Consider the following 13,196-nt stretch of genomic DNA (forward strand, 5'->3'; position numbering starts at 1 on the left):
TAAAATAATTCTAATGAGCAGCCAGTACACTATGAAAGCAGACAAAATTATCTATGAATCAGCTCAGAGGTTTGTTGCTAAAAAACAATAACTAAACAATCGTTTTTCATGTCATCAACAACAAGTTTTATTTTTCTAATGATATTCTACTATTCTTTTATTGCATTCATCCATTTTATTTATTGTCTTCCTCCTCTTCTGCATCTTTTAACCTTAACATGCATATTATTTGTTTTTAGACCGTTTCCCACCCTATCACATATTATATAGATTATACACCTATTGAACCTTCTACAAGTCTTAAACCACATATTTTATGGAATAACAAATCATAAACAAACAAAAAAGATTAGATATAAACATGGTCAAAATCCTTCAGGGTTACTTGATGATGTTCTGCTGTTATTATCATCAAGAGCAAAACAAGTGAAGAAAAAATAGCTGTATTTTTTAACAAACTGATGGACCTATTCACTTTCCTTTGTTTGAATCCCATTCCTTTTTAAAAGTAATATTTATGTATGTTATACAACTTCATAAATATTTTAACTCAAATTGCAAAAGAATCAATTGTAAACCAAAAGATAAAACTGTTTCCTCCTTAAGATTGTTGCTGAAAAATAAGGCACAGAAAATCACCTTTTAATTTGGATCAAAAACATGTAGATCTTAGTTGCTGAGAAACACAGACAGCTTGCTTCTAATTCAAAGTCCACATACTGCGCATACTTATTTTGAATAATTTTAAACCACTTGCCTCCAGATTTATTTAGCTCCAAAAGTAGAATTGCCCTATCTGCCATTTCAGTTGCAAGTTAAACAATAACACATGGATTCTGGAGGAATTTCATTAGAAGAAGTTCTCCTCTTGTCATATTACCCATGGTCAATGAGTATCTATCATCTACTTGATGATAGAAGATTTATATAGTGAATTGGAAATGCAATGGTGGCCAGCAAGTTCAATATAAAGCAGTATGGGCAATATAATTGGCTTCTCCAGGCCAATTAGTTCAATGTAAAGCAATATGGGCAACATAATTGGCTTCTCCAGGCCAATTAGTTTCTATTAAAGCTACTTATTCTTAGGGAAAAATACAAATTTCCTCACAAGAAGTTATTTCAATTTCCATCTTTTTAAACAAAACTAACAGTAATCTATGCATAGCAGGAGAACTCAATCTCTTAACATTCTATGTTACAAAGGAGAATGTCCCAAAGTTAAAACAGTGAAGAAAAAGAGCTACACCAAATATACTAAAGTTACACTCTTTTCTTTTGATTATGCCAATAAATAATAATATATTAAATGTATATGCTACCTACTTCCCAGCAACCCTATGGTCCTAGCAACTGTGTGGACTACGGATTTATTTTGTTATATACCAATATTTTATCTTTGTTTTTCATAGGTATGATATGGAAAACTGCTACAATTTGCCCACTAGAGGGAGAATTTCCAAAATATCCCTTTAAATGTATTGCAGATTAGAAAAGCACCATACATTTAATAACATAATATTTCAAGGTTGTAGAATATGGTAGTAATTATATGTTTATAAGAAAATGTTTACTTATGAATATAGTAAAGGCTCTCCCTGTAACATTCCAACACTAAAATCAGAGAGTTTATGTCTGAGACAAGTTAATGTTATTATTAAATTATTTGCTTATGTTATATCCTGCCCTTTCCTCCAGAATATAAGAATGCATGTGCAGAGCTTCCTTCTGTTTTTTATTTTACAACAGCCCTTTGAAGAAAATTAGACTACAAAATAATAATTGGCCCAAAGTCCTTGAGTGAGTGTGGGGTGTGGTGGCTAGAAGGTTAGGTTAAGGTTAGGTTAAGATGCTGGGCTTGTCAACTGTAAGGCTGGCAGTTTGACACCCAAGTACCCTGTGATGGGGTGAGCTCCCGGTCTTGGCCCAGTTCCTGCCATGCTAGCAGTTTGAAAGCATGCAAATGCAAATAAATAAATATATACTATTTTGGTGGGAAGGCAACAACTTTGGCATATAGTCATGGCAGCCCTTATAAGTTGGTTAATCAACCATAGGCAATTAAAGAGCTGGCTGAAAAGGCAGGATTATCTGTGCATTCTTAATATTAATTTCCTATTACAAAAGTCCCACACTGCTTGGTTACGGTCATCTCTATAATCTTAGTGGTGTCCTTAATATCTTCTGAACCACTGTTGGGGAATAAAAATAGAAAAAGGCTAAGTAGGAAATTGTCCTCTTAAGACTGTAAATGGTCAGTATGGGGCACATGAAGTTGAGCTATATGTCTGTCTAGTCCGTGCTCTTTGTTCTGTCACATGTTTGTATTTGGGTTTTGTTATATAGCACTAAAGTGCAGTTTCCAGGCTATAGAAGTGACAATCACCAGGACTATCCATCTTCATCTCTCTGATTTGTAGTAGTGATGTAGTTCATTATTCTTTCATTATTCTGCATTTATGAATTTATCTATCTTCTCCCCAACTACTATTGTAATAAAATATTTGGTACTACAGCTGTAATAGCTGCTCCCAAATTGTCTGTCTACATTGCTCATGTTCTAAATATTTTAGTTTGCAGCCTTAAATGCTAGAGCTCTAGGAAATATTTCCTCCAGATGATTTCCAAAAAAAATACTGACAGCTTCTCTGGCTTTATTTGACACATTTAGCTTCCACAGTAATTTAAAACAAGCTTAATTCTGACCTTATATATACCTTCTTAGGGAACTACTATTCTCTGCTGACACATAAGGAGACATGTAGTATTTCAATCATGGAACAAGTATTTATGCAATTATGGAATTTTGAGTCAGAGACCAAAAGAATATTACAGATATAAAACACAATTTACAACAGCTCATTTAGTGATTGTTCAAATTTACAATGGCACTGAAAAAAGCGACTAATGACCATTTTTTTAATTTATGACCATTGCAGCATTTCCATGGTCAAAGTTCAGATGTTTGGCAACTGACTAATATTTATGACAGTGCAGTGTCCTAGGGTCATGTTACACCTTTTGTGACCTTCTGACAAGCAAAGTCAACACAGAAGCCACATTCCTTTAACAACTGTGTTACTAACTTAACAACTGCAGTGATTCACTTAACAACTGTGGCAAGAGAGGTCTTAAAATGGAACCAAATTCACTTAACAAATTTTTCACTTAACAACAGCAATTTTGGGCACAGTTGAGTTCATAAGTCCAGGACTACCTATATAAAACAATTAAAACAACAATTAATAGATATGGGGATGTACATGGCAACAAATATTAAGAATTATGAATGATCTGGACTCAGAATTGGTATCTACCATGAGATTATTTCAGTGCATGGCACTTGGAAACGAATATTTAGTATTATAGGAATTAGAACACTGGAGAAAAAAGCATTGAAAGAATAATGTTATTAATTAGTTATAGCAGAACTGAAATGCACAGCAAAATCAATGTTGCTTTAACAAATTTCTAAGACATGTAAATGGTTGCTTTTTTCTTTTTCTAGTAAAAATGAGAATATAACTGGCACAGCAAATATACCTTTTATTACAGCAATGGTGCTGCCAAAGACTGAAATCTAAACTAATAATATGTGTAATGCAGTACAAAGTACCTTGATAAATGAACCTATTCTCAGAGGTCAGCACACATTGTCATATGTTATTTCCAAAATTACCATAGTTATCCATTATATCTGTGCTTGCTTCAACAGTCCACATACTAAAATTGGATTACAAAGTATACTTTGGATTAAAAAAAATCCCCAAACACCATAAAATATAAGATATTTAAAGGAATATTCAAATGTATGATAGTGTAAATAAATTACTATACTATACTCTGAGATTGGTGGTTTTCTTGCAATTATTTCACTACTGAACTAGTTAACATTATCAGGAAGCTGTCCATAGCGACTTACAGATAAAAACTGAAAGAAAGAAAAAACCCTATCAATAGGGAAAATCAGACACCTAACAGGAACCAAAACCCAGTTCTGGCCAAAGGCATGAGAGAACAACCAGTTTGTACAAAGTTTACAAAAGACCAAAAAGGGGGGGAAATAGAATACAATGGATGCAATTCCAAAAAGCTGGAGCCATTCAGCAAAAATACATACTTCCTGGGTCCCATAAAATGACCTGCTTAACAGGTGGTACCTGGAGACTGCCTATTTTAGCTGCCTAATGGGCAGGAATATATGGAGACAGTCCTTCAAGTACCAGGCCATGTGCCATGCAGGACTTTACAGGTGATAACTAGCTCCTTGAATATACCCAAAAGCCAGCTGGCAACTAGTACAGCTCTCAAAGCAGTAGGGATACATGCACAGCACTGACATAGTATAACTATCATTGCCTACCTGTAGCTTCTGAGTGGTCTTCAAAGACAGCCCCATGAACAATAATCCAATTGAGAAGTATCCAAGGCATGAGTGACTGTTTGAATATGCTCCTTTCTCTGGTAATTTAAATTTCAACACTCCACAGGCTACATTCTGATATTAAACTTAAAAGCTACAGCGGTATCACAGCGGACCAACATTTCTGTGAATGTTGCTCTCAATCTTATTGCATTCTTTGACAAAGTGACAAAATTAGTGAACTAGAGGAATACTGTCGATATAATTTACTTGGACTTCAGTAAGGCATTTGATAAAGTAGACCATAACCTACTACTACATAAAGTAGAAAAATGTGGGTTAGACAGCATCACCACAAAATGGATTCATAACTGTCTGACCAACTGCACTCAACGTGTAGTCCTCAATGGAACTGCATCTACATGGAGGGAAGTATGCAGTGGAATACCCGAAAGCTCTGTTTTAGGCCCAGTACTCTTCAACATCTTCATCAATGATTTGGATGACGGGATAAATGGGGAACTAATCAAATTTGCAGATGACACCAAGCTGGCAGGAATAGCCAACACTCCAGAAGATAGACTTAAGATACAAAAGGATCTTGATAAACTTGAACATTGGGCGCTATCTAACAAAATAAAATTCAATGGTGGAAAAAGTAAGGTTCTACATTTAGGCAAGAAAAACAAAATGCACAGCTACATTATATGTGGTACCTTCCTCAATAGTACTAACTGTGAGAGGGATCTTGGAATCCTAGTGGACAACCATTTAAATATGAGCCAGCAGTGTGCAGCAACTGCCAAAAAAGTCAACACAGTTCCAGATTGCATAAACAGAAGGATAGAATCAAGATCATGTGAAGTGTTAATACCACTTTATAATGCCTTGGTAAGGCCACACTTGGAATGCTGCATTCAGTTTTGGTCGGCATGATGTAAACAAGATGTGAAGACTCTAGAAAGTGTGCAGAGAAGAGCAACAAAGATGATTGAGGGACTGGAGGCTAAAATATATGAAGAACAATTGCAAGAACTGGGTATGTCTAGTTTAATAGAAAGAAAGACTAGGGGAGATATGATAGCAGTGTTCCAATATTTCGGGGTTGCCACAAAGAAGAGGGAATCAAACTATTCTCCAAAGCACCTTGGGATAGAAGAAAAAGCAATGGGTGGAAACTAATCAAGGAGAGAAGTAATTTAGAACTGAAGATAAATTTTGTGACAGTCAGAACAATTAATCAGTGGAACAATCTGCCTCCAGAAGTTGTGAATGTTCCAACACTGGAAGTTTTTAAGAAGGTGTTGGATAACAATTTGTCTGAAGTGGTGTAGGGTTTCCTGCCTAGGCAGGGGGTTGGACTAGAAGACTTCCAAGGTCCCTTCCAACTCTGTTATTCTATTCTAATCCAGTCTCTTACAAGCACAGCCTAAAAAGACATTCTCTAAGATTTCTGTTTCATTTGTTTCTCATGTCAGCCCACTTAGCCCACAAAAAATCAATCATTCTTTCTGTGGAAGATGTGTATATGAAAATTACCAAACCAAAACTAAGCAGATTGAAGGTGAGAAAAACATCGGAAGTTCAAATGTGACATTTTAAAAGTGGGTAGATGCACAGATAAAAGGACAGATTGATGGATGGATGGATGGATGGATGGATGGATGGATGGATGGATGGATGGATGGACAGACGGATGGACAGACTAACAGGCAGATGATAAATAGACAAAGATATCAAAAAACCAAAAAGGAAACTAATAATCAAGAAGCAAACAATACCCTCAATCAAGGAACTACTAATGCAGATAAACAAACAAAAGCAAACAGCAGTCTAATCAAGGAACTATCAAGATCACACTCATCAACACCGAAAGTCAAACCACTAGTATATAAAATGAGAGCAAAACCCACTTCCTTCTAACACTAATGCTACCGTGTTAGAAAAAGGCCCATCAGTCTTCTACCCACTGCCTTTCACAACTCTATGCACTCTTTACTAACTAATGTGTGTGTTGCTGAAAAGAGAAAAATATTGTCATATAAACATTGCTATGACAAAGCTGATGCAAATATTTTACCACATTTCAAATGAACAGTTGTCACGCAGAAGACTTGTCCTCTCTTGTTACAGAATGCAGAACACGGAATAAAGCCAGTGCGTCTCTTACATGTGGTTCAAATGGCAGCTGTGAGGGTACCTTAATTTGAATTCCTGCAATGAGCACAAGATTAAACTAATAACTTAAACACAGCAGCCACTTACCAACTCCATCTCTTAATGTTGTGGGTGCTATGTGCCAATGAATGTTGCATTGCTAGTACTTTTAATAAAGTGTAGTAATAAATTTAATCTAACTACTTCACTGATGTAATGTTTTTTTTCCATTACTTAATATTTCCTTATCAATAGCTTTTTTGAAATTAACAATGTTTTCAGGTTTTGTATAGCCCTTGGAATCTTTCATGTTAAACATGGTCCCTAGGAATTTATTTTTAGTTTATGAAAAACCATTATTAATATTATGAAAACCTGCATATTCTTATTAGAAGAAGAAGAAGTAGAAAAAACCAAGCCAGGAGTCCAGCCTATTCTGAGGATTTCAGGAATATGCTTCTTTTACACTGGATAAAAATAACACAAACTTAGGAGTAGAAGTCCAGGAATCTACTCAGCAGGATGAACAGGAAATATTACCTAACACATCAGGACTAGTTTGCCATATTGTGAAATAAATGAAGTAATCTAAAGGGATGGGAGAATACAATCATTAAATCTATACTAGGGTCTCTATGAAGCCATTAATTCAAGGAATTAGATTTACCCAGATCCACACATAAAAATACAATCATAAATGATTGCACTATAATAATACCAAAGGGGAAATTGTAAACAAGCAAAGGGATATTTAACATAGTGGTGCTATTTTGAAGTCTTCACTATTTCAAAAATAAACTGCAAGCAACTTCCCTTAATTTCACTGCACCATGAGGAAAGATTAAGCCCTTTTAGCAGGCTGCCTGCTCCAAAAGTGTAATTACAGGTTTGGCAGTAGATGTATATCACTAATTAACATGAAGTACTAAATTAAATTAGCACACTTGTGAACAACTATACACCTTCCACCCAGTTTCAACATGGGCCAGTAGTAAGCATATTGTCACCCAGCTGGTTTTAATATAGCTTAGTAGGTGTGGTTTTGTTTTCCTTTTTCACTTAACCTTATTTTCAATATCAGTATTATGCAACATACAATATTAAATACGCATCTGTAAATGAATAAGAGATAAGTTATTTTTATTATTTTCTGTACAATGCAACTTACTAACATCCATTGATCTATTTTTGAAACTCCTTTCATTTTCAGAAACAGCTGGCCATGTGGCATGATGGCCTAGTACACATTTCGTTTCTCTGAGAGAGTCCACTTTGTGAATATATTTACAAATGGAAGAGCATATTTGATATGGTCATGATGAGCTTACAAAATGGCTGCCCTTTGGGTTTGGCCAATCACAAAACAACTATTTACCAAATTGCCAATTGTTAAAGTTGTTTTGATTGCAGTAATGCACAATACATTTTCCTTTCTCAAATTAATGTATAAAGGTTATATATCAACCATTCAGGATTTTCAAATAAGTACAGTGTTTTGTTGATATGGATAAATTTATAGTTTCACACCATTTCACTTTGCAATTTATGTTGCTTTGATCATAGTTAGTCATTTTCATGCTTGATTTAGAGTTTAGCAAGTGTGTTATATTATATAATATACAGTCATTTCTATATTATGAGTGGATTTTATTGTCAAAGTTTCTTATATTTTACTAATAATTTTATTAAATGTTTAAAACAAATTAGATACTAAAAATATTAAAAATATTATTCATTACTAGCCATTTTTTGTCTTTTTTTCTGTGCAATTAGGATATGGACAAATATAGCAAGGGTTACAACTGAACAGCATTTACAGGGCTCTTACAGGCCTAAAGAGGATTTTCTGTAAGTATAATGGTTAATGCACTAATTTTCAGTATTCCTTTTAAAATCTTAATTTAAAAATTATAACGAAGTTAAGTGGAGCAATGGCACTCTTAGGATTCTACCAGGCAGAGAATTGAACTAGAAGACTGGCAAGGATATCATTCTTGATAAAATAATTTCTATTAAAAATACTAGAAAAGTCATGAGATTGGGGGGGGGCTATTAATACTGCTAATAGTGAGAGTAGGAAAAGAAAAATATGAGGAAAGAAAGGCATAAGAATTCTACCGGCTAGGGTGAAAACTACCTCTTTAAAAAGGATTTAATTTACCAGTTTTTTCCAAGAATTGGACATTTATGTTATCATCCATATTTATAAAGAATGAAAATTGAACCCTGGCTTTATTGAAAATTTATTATGTACCTCTGTTAATTCTTAGTAATTTCTGGGGTCAAAATGTAACAAAAAAAAGGTTTTTACATTTCCTTGCTTACCTCAGTTAGACATACAAATGTTTCCCTTACTGGAATCTAGATTGAGTTTTGATGCAGAGTGTAGCAAATATTTGTGTAAAAAAATCTACTTGAAAAACAGATTGTAGGATGTTTTATTGCAAAGATTGGCCAGAATCTGTAATAGTTACTTTGCTGTAATTATTTCAGTGATTTAAAACTACAAATAGAATTCCCTTTGTATTAAGCACATCAGTGGCAATATAATAACCCTGAGCACTTCCTGAAATAAACCTTAACTGCCCTAAATTTGAGATGCTATTTTTTATTTGCATTTATGATTTAATGAAATAAAGGGTTCCAGTAATGGAATATCAGTGGATCCACGATTGCTTCTTTGGACTTAAAGTTAATAAAAATATTTTATTCTGAGTCTATTGAAAAAAAACATTATAAAGGACAGACTGTAGATTTTTCTGTATACTGTTGCAAGAAATATAAAGGTACATTCAAACATGTTCATTTTTGTTATTTTTGGGAAGAATATTAAAAAAGATTTATTTTTAAGTTAAAGGTACCAACATTGTCTTGAATTATATTACAAAATTGCAGAAACTGACCATCTCTTTAAAATATTGATTATATTGGGTATGGGAAATAGCCAAGGCAGGAGAATCATACACAATCAAAGTACTGATGCACCTGGTATCAAATAATAGATAAAAATGTTAATTTGTAAAATTATATTTCCTATTGATAAAAAAGACACAACATGTTTCTATTTTCAGATTTCAAAATATTTTACAATAGATAAATGTAAGACACAATATGATACACCGTTATGAAATGAATAGAAGTGTGACTGTGGGTGTGTGATTTATTTTAATTCAATTTGTAATTTTCTATTTGTTTATTGAATTGAATTGTATTTGGTTTTTAAAAAATTACAATAATTAAAAAGAAAAGGTTGAGACTTGTGCCGTACGCATACCACAAATGCAAGATCCAAATCTTACATCATTTTCTCCTGTCTTGAGTCCAAATGTCCAAATAAGAGATGTTTGTTTTTAATCAGCAGGAATGGTTCAAACTTGTACATTGTAATAAGAAGGTTCAGTCTGACTTGAGATCTGCTGCTCCTGACATTGCCTCTGATTTGCCTTTTATCACTTGAAGAGTATCAAGGACAATTCTCTTTGGGTGCTCAAGAGTATTATGCAATGTATTCTTGCATTAACTGCATACTTAAGAAGTGTCTTTAAGATCAGTAGATTCATTAAGTTCACTATAAATTAGAATCCCTGGTGCCAGTAAGGGTAGAGAAGAAAGAACAGCAATTTACTTCACATACTTTTCTTGTCAAATCTCCTTTTGATACCAAGACACTGGTTCTTATTTGTTGCAAGTAATATTTTTGGGTCTAGGAGATCAGCAGACTCAGAACCAAAATTAAATTTGATTTGAATTAATTTGATACTTTCCATGTTTTAACTTATTCTCTTTTGAATTATTAAAAATTGCAATTCAGTTTGACTTTAGTACAGATTCTGAACACGTAATGTTTTAGGAGGGCTGTTGGCTCAAGTAAATAGGATTTTGATGTAAAACAATTAAGTCATTTGTCCATGTGATTAAGGCATTTGTTTGCAAACAAAATTTCAGCTAACCCAAACTCTAATTAAGGCCATTGTAAGGAAAGGATAGCTTAAGAACATATTAAACAAATGCATAAATAAATAACAAAGGTATAATTCTTCTGATAAATACTTTTTCATGAATGGGTACTTCATGAAAGATTTCAATCATATAATAAGTTATTAACTAATTAATAAGATGGATCAATGATAAACTGGACCACAGTCTTGTACTTTTTTACATGTAGCTCCTTACATTTGTGATTGGTATTTCGAATATTCTATGACTGCCTGAGGAAGTTTATACAGCAGCTAACAATAAATGCCTGATTTGAGTCAAAATATTTTGCTATTATAATTAGAACAATTATTTCCATATTCGCAACGTTTATATTGGGGCTAGTGGTGCCTGTAGTAAACAGTCATAATGCCACAATGATACACAGAAATACCATGATTGTGTACTTTTGTCGTGATCACTAGTGCAAGTTTGTAAGCCATGGCATTTGTACAGCTAAATGATTGTGCACATGTTGGCATTTGTACTCAAATGCCCATGATTGGGGGAGCTATATTGTTGGTTATCTTAGCCTGGAGAAACCAGGATGTAGCTTTTTTTGTTCCAAATCCTATGTACTCCTAAAGATTTAGCTGTCATTGTTCTAATTGTATCGTTCTGTCTTTCCCCAGAATCTCTTTACCTTGCACTTTTGAAACAATCAGAAATGTTAAGTTACTGCCTCTGTTTTGCAGCTGAAATATTTAGTTCAGACTAAATCTAGATTCCTACTCAAGTCGACAAAAGGGGCTGCAGAAGATATCGTTGGTTAAGAAACTCTGACTGATGGGATCCAGAAGGGCCTTCTCTGCTGCAGCACTAGCCCTCTGGAATATCCTGCCCCTGGCAGGGTGAGGTTTGTTCCCACCCTCCTATCTTTCCACAATGGCCTGAAGACCTGTCTCTGCCGCTTGGCCTGGGGACTTAATAGTGAAGTACTTCATTGGAGATGGTTGCTACACTAACTTGCTGAGTCCTCCTTAGCAATAGCAATAGCAGTTAGACTTATATACCGCTTCATAGGGCTTTCAGCCCTCTCTAAGCGGTTTACAGAGTCAGCATATCGCCCCCACAGTCTGGGTCCTCATTTTACCCACCTCGGAAGGATGGAAGGCTGAGTCAACCCTGAGCCGATGAGATTTGAACAGCCGAACTGCAGATAACAGTCAGCTGAAGTGGCTGCAGTACAGCACTCTAACCACTGCGCCACCTCGGCTCTCCTTCCCCCTGTGCTTCCTGCTCCCCCCTCTCCTTCCTCCTGTGCTTCCTGCTCCCCCCGTTTATCTTTTTCAATTTCAAATTACTATACTTCCACTGATTTTTTAAAATTGTTTCATTCATTTACCATTCTTATTTTTACATTTTTAAACCTTTTTTTTCTTGTTTTATTGTTGTAAGTCACCCAGAGTAAACCCACAGCGAGATGGGTGGCAAATAAATTTAACAATCAATCAATCAATCAATCAATCTCGTGCAGTGGGAAAAAATAGGGAAACAGTATCTAATACATGAGGAAACTATGGAGGATGACATACTGACACCAAAAAGCAAGAGACAAACTTCACCTATGTGCCTCTGTGGTGCATATTTTGTCTTGCTCAACTTGTTTTGAAAATGTGTCATGGCATGATGCAGTAATTAGAACACCTTCACGAGTTAAGACTTCAAGGAAGTTGGGCACCAGAAATTGCTCAGAATAACATAGACATAGTCTGGTAGAATAATGTGGAAGCTATATTCTCCTGGACTGACCTATGAAATTCAGGAGGGAGGGGAGAAAGGAGAGGGAGGAAACAAAACACATAATGAAAAATGTTAAACATAAACCACCGAAGATATGTGTATGAAAATCTAATTGGATCCATGATAAAAATATATTCCTAAACCTCTGTATTTGGAAGGAAGATTTACAAGTACTAAGCTGAATACAAGATTTTCAAATCCTTCAAGGACTAAAGTCTTAATTGTCCCAAACTTTACTTGGTGTTTTCTTTTTCATCCTACATATCATTTTGTGATGAATTTATATTATGATAGAGAGTGGGTAATAACAGTTTTATATAGTTTCTTTCCAAGAGTGTTTATTTGCATTAAAATATTAGATTGGATAAATTGGATGAAAAGCCAATTGTACCATTGCAAAAATGTACCATTTGGAAAAGTTGTACCAATAAATTTTAAAAGTGTTATTTTGAAAGTACAGAACTAAAGGGAAATATGTGATTTTAGAAGATGCTAGAATTGTGATATGACTTTTGCAAAATGAATTGCCCTTGGTATATTTCATTGGGAAAAAATAGACCACGCAAAAGACAATAATCAGGAACCCTATTGTGTCACTCCAACCACATTCTTGGACTAGAGAGATCCAAGTTCAGGTCTACTCTCAACAATGTAAGTATACTAAGTGACTTTTAGGATTGTTGATACAAGTTGTCCTCAACTTATGACCATAATAGAGTCTACTCTTATTGTTGTAAGTCACGATGGTCATAAAGTAGGTCACCCAATGACTGACCCAATTTTACAATACTTTTTGTAGTGGGCATTAAGTGAATCATTGCAATAATTTAGCAACTCCATGGTCATTAAGTGAACACTGTTGTCATTAAGGAAATCCATTATTCACTGGGGGTGTTTTGCTGAATACCAGAAGTAAATGACTGTTTTTGGCAAAAGCATCATAAATTGCTGACCATGA

The sequence above is a fragment of the Thamnophis sirtalis genome, unplaced genomic scaffold (assembly GCF_051295495.1).
Source record: "Thamnophis sirtalis isolate CommonGarterSnake01/CBP01778 unplaced genomic scaffold, rThaSir2_p1.2 scaffold_11, whole genome shotgun sequence".
NCBI classification, from domain to species: Eukaryota; Metazoa; Chordata; class Lepidosauria; order Squamata; family Natricidae; genus Thamnophis; species Thamnophis sirtalis.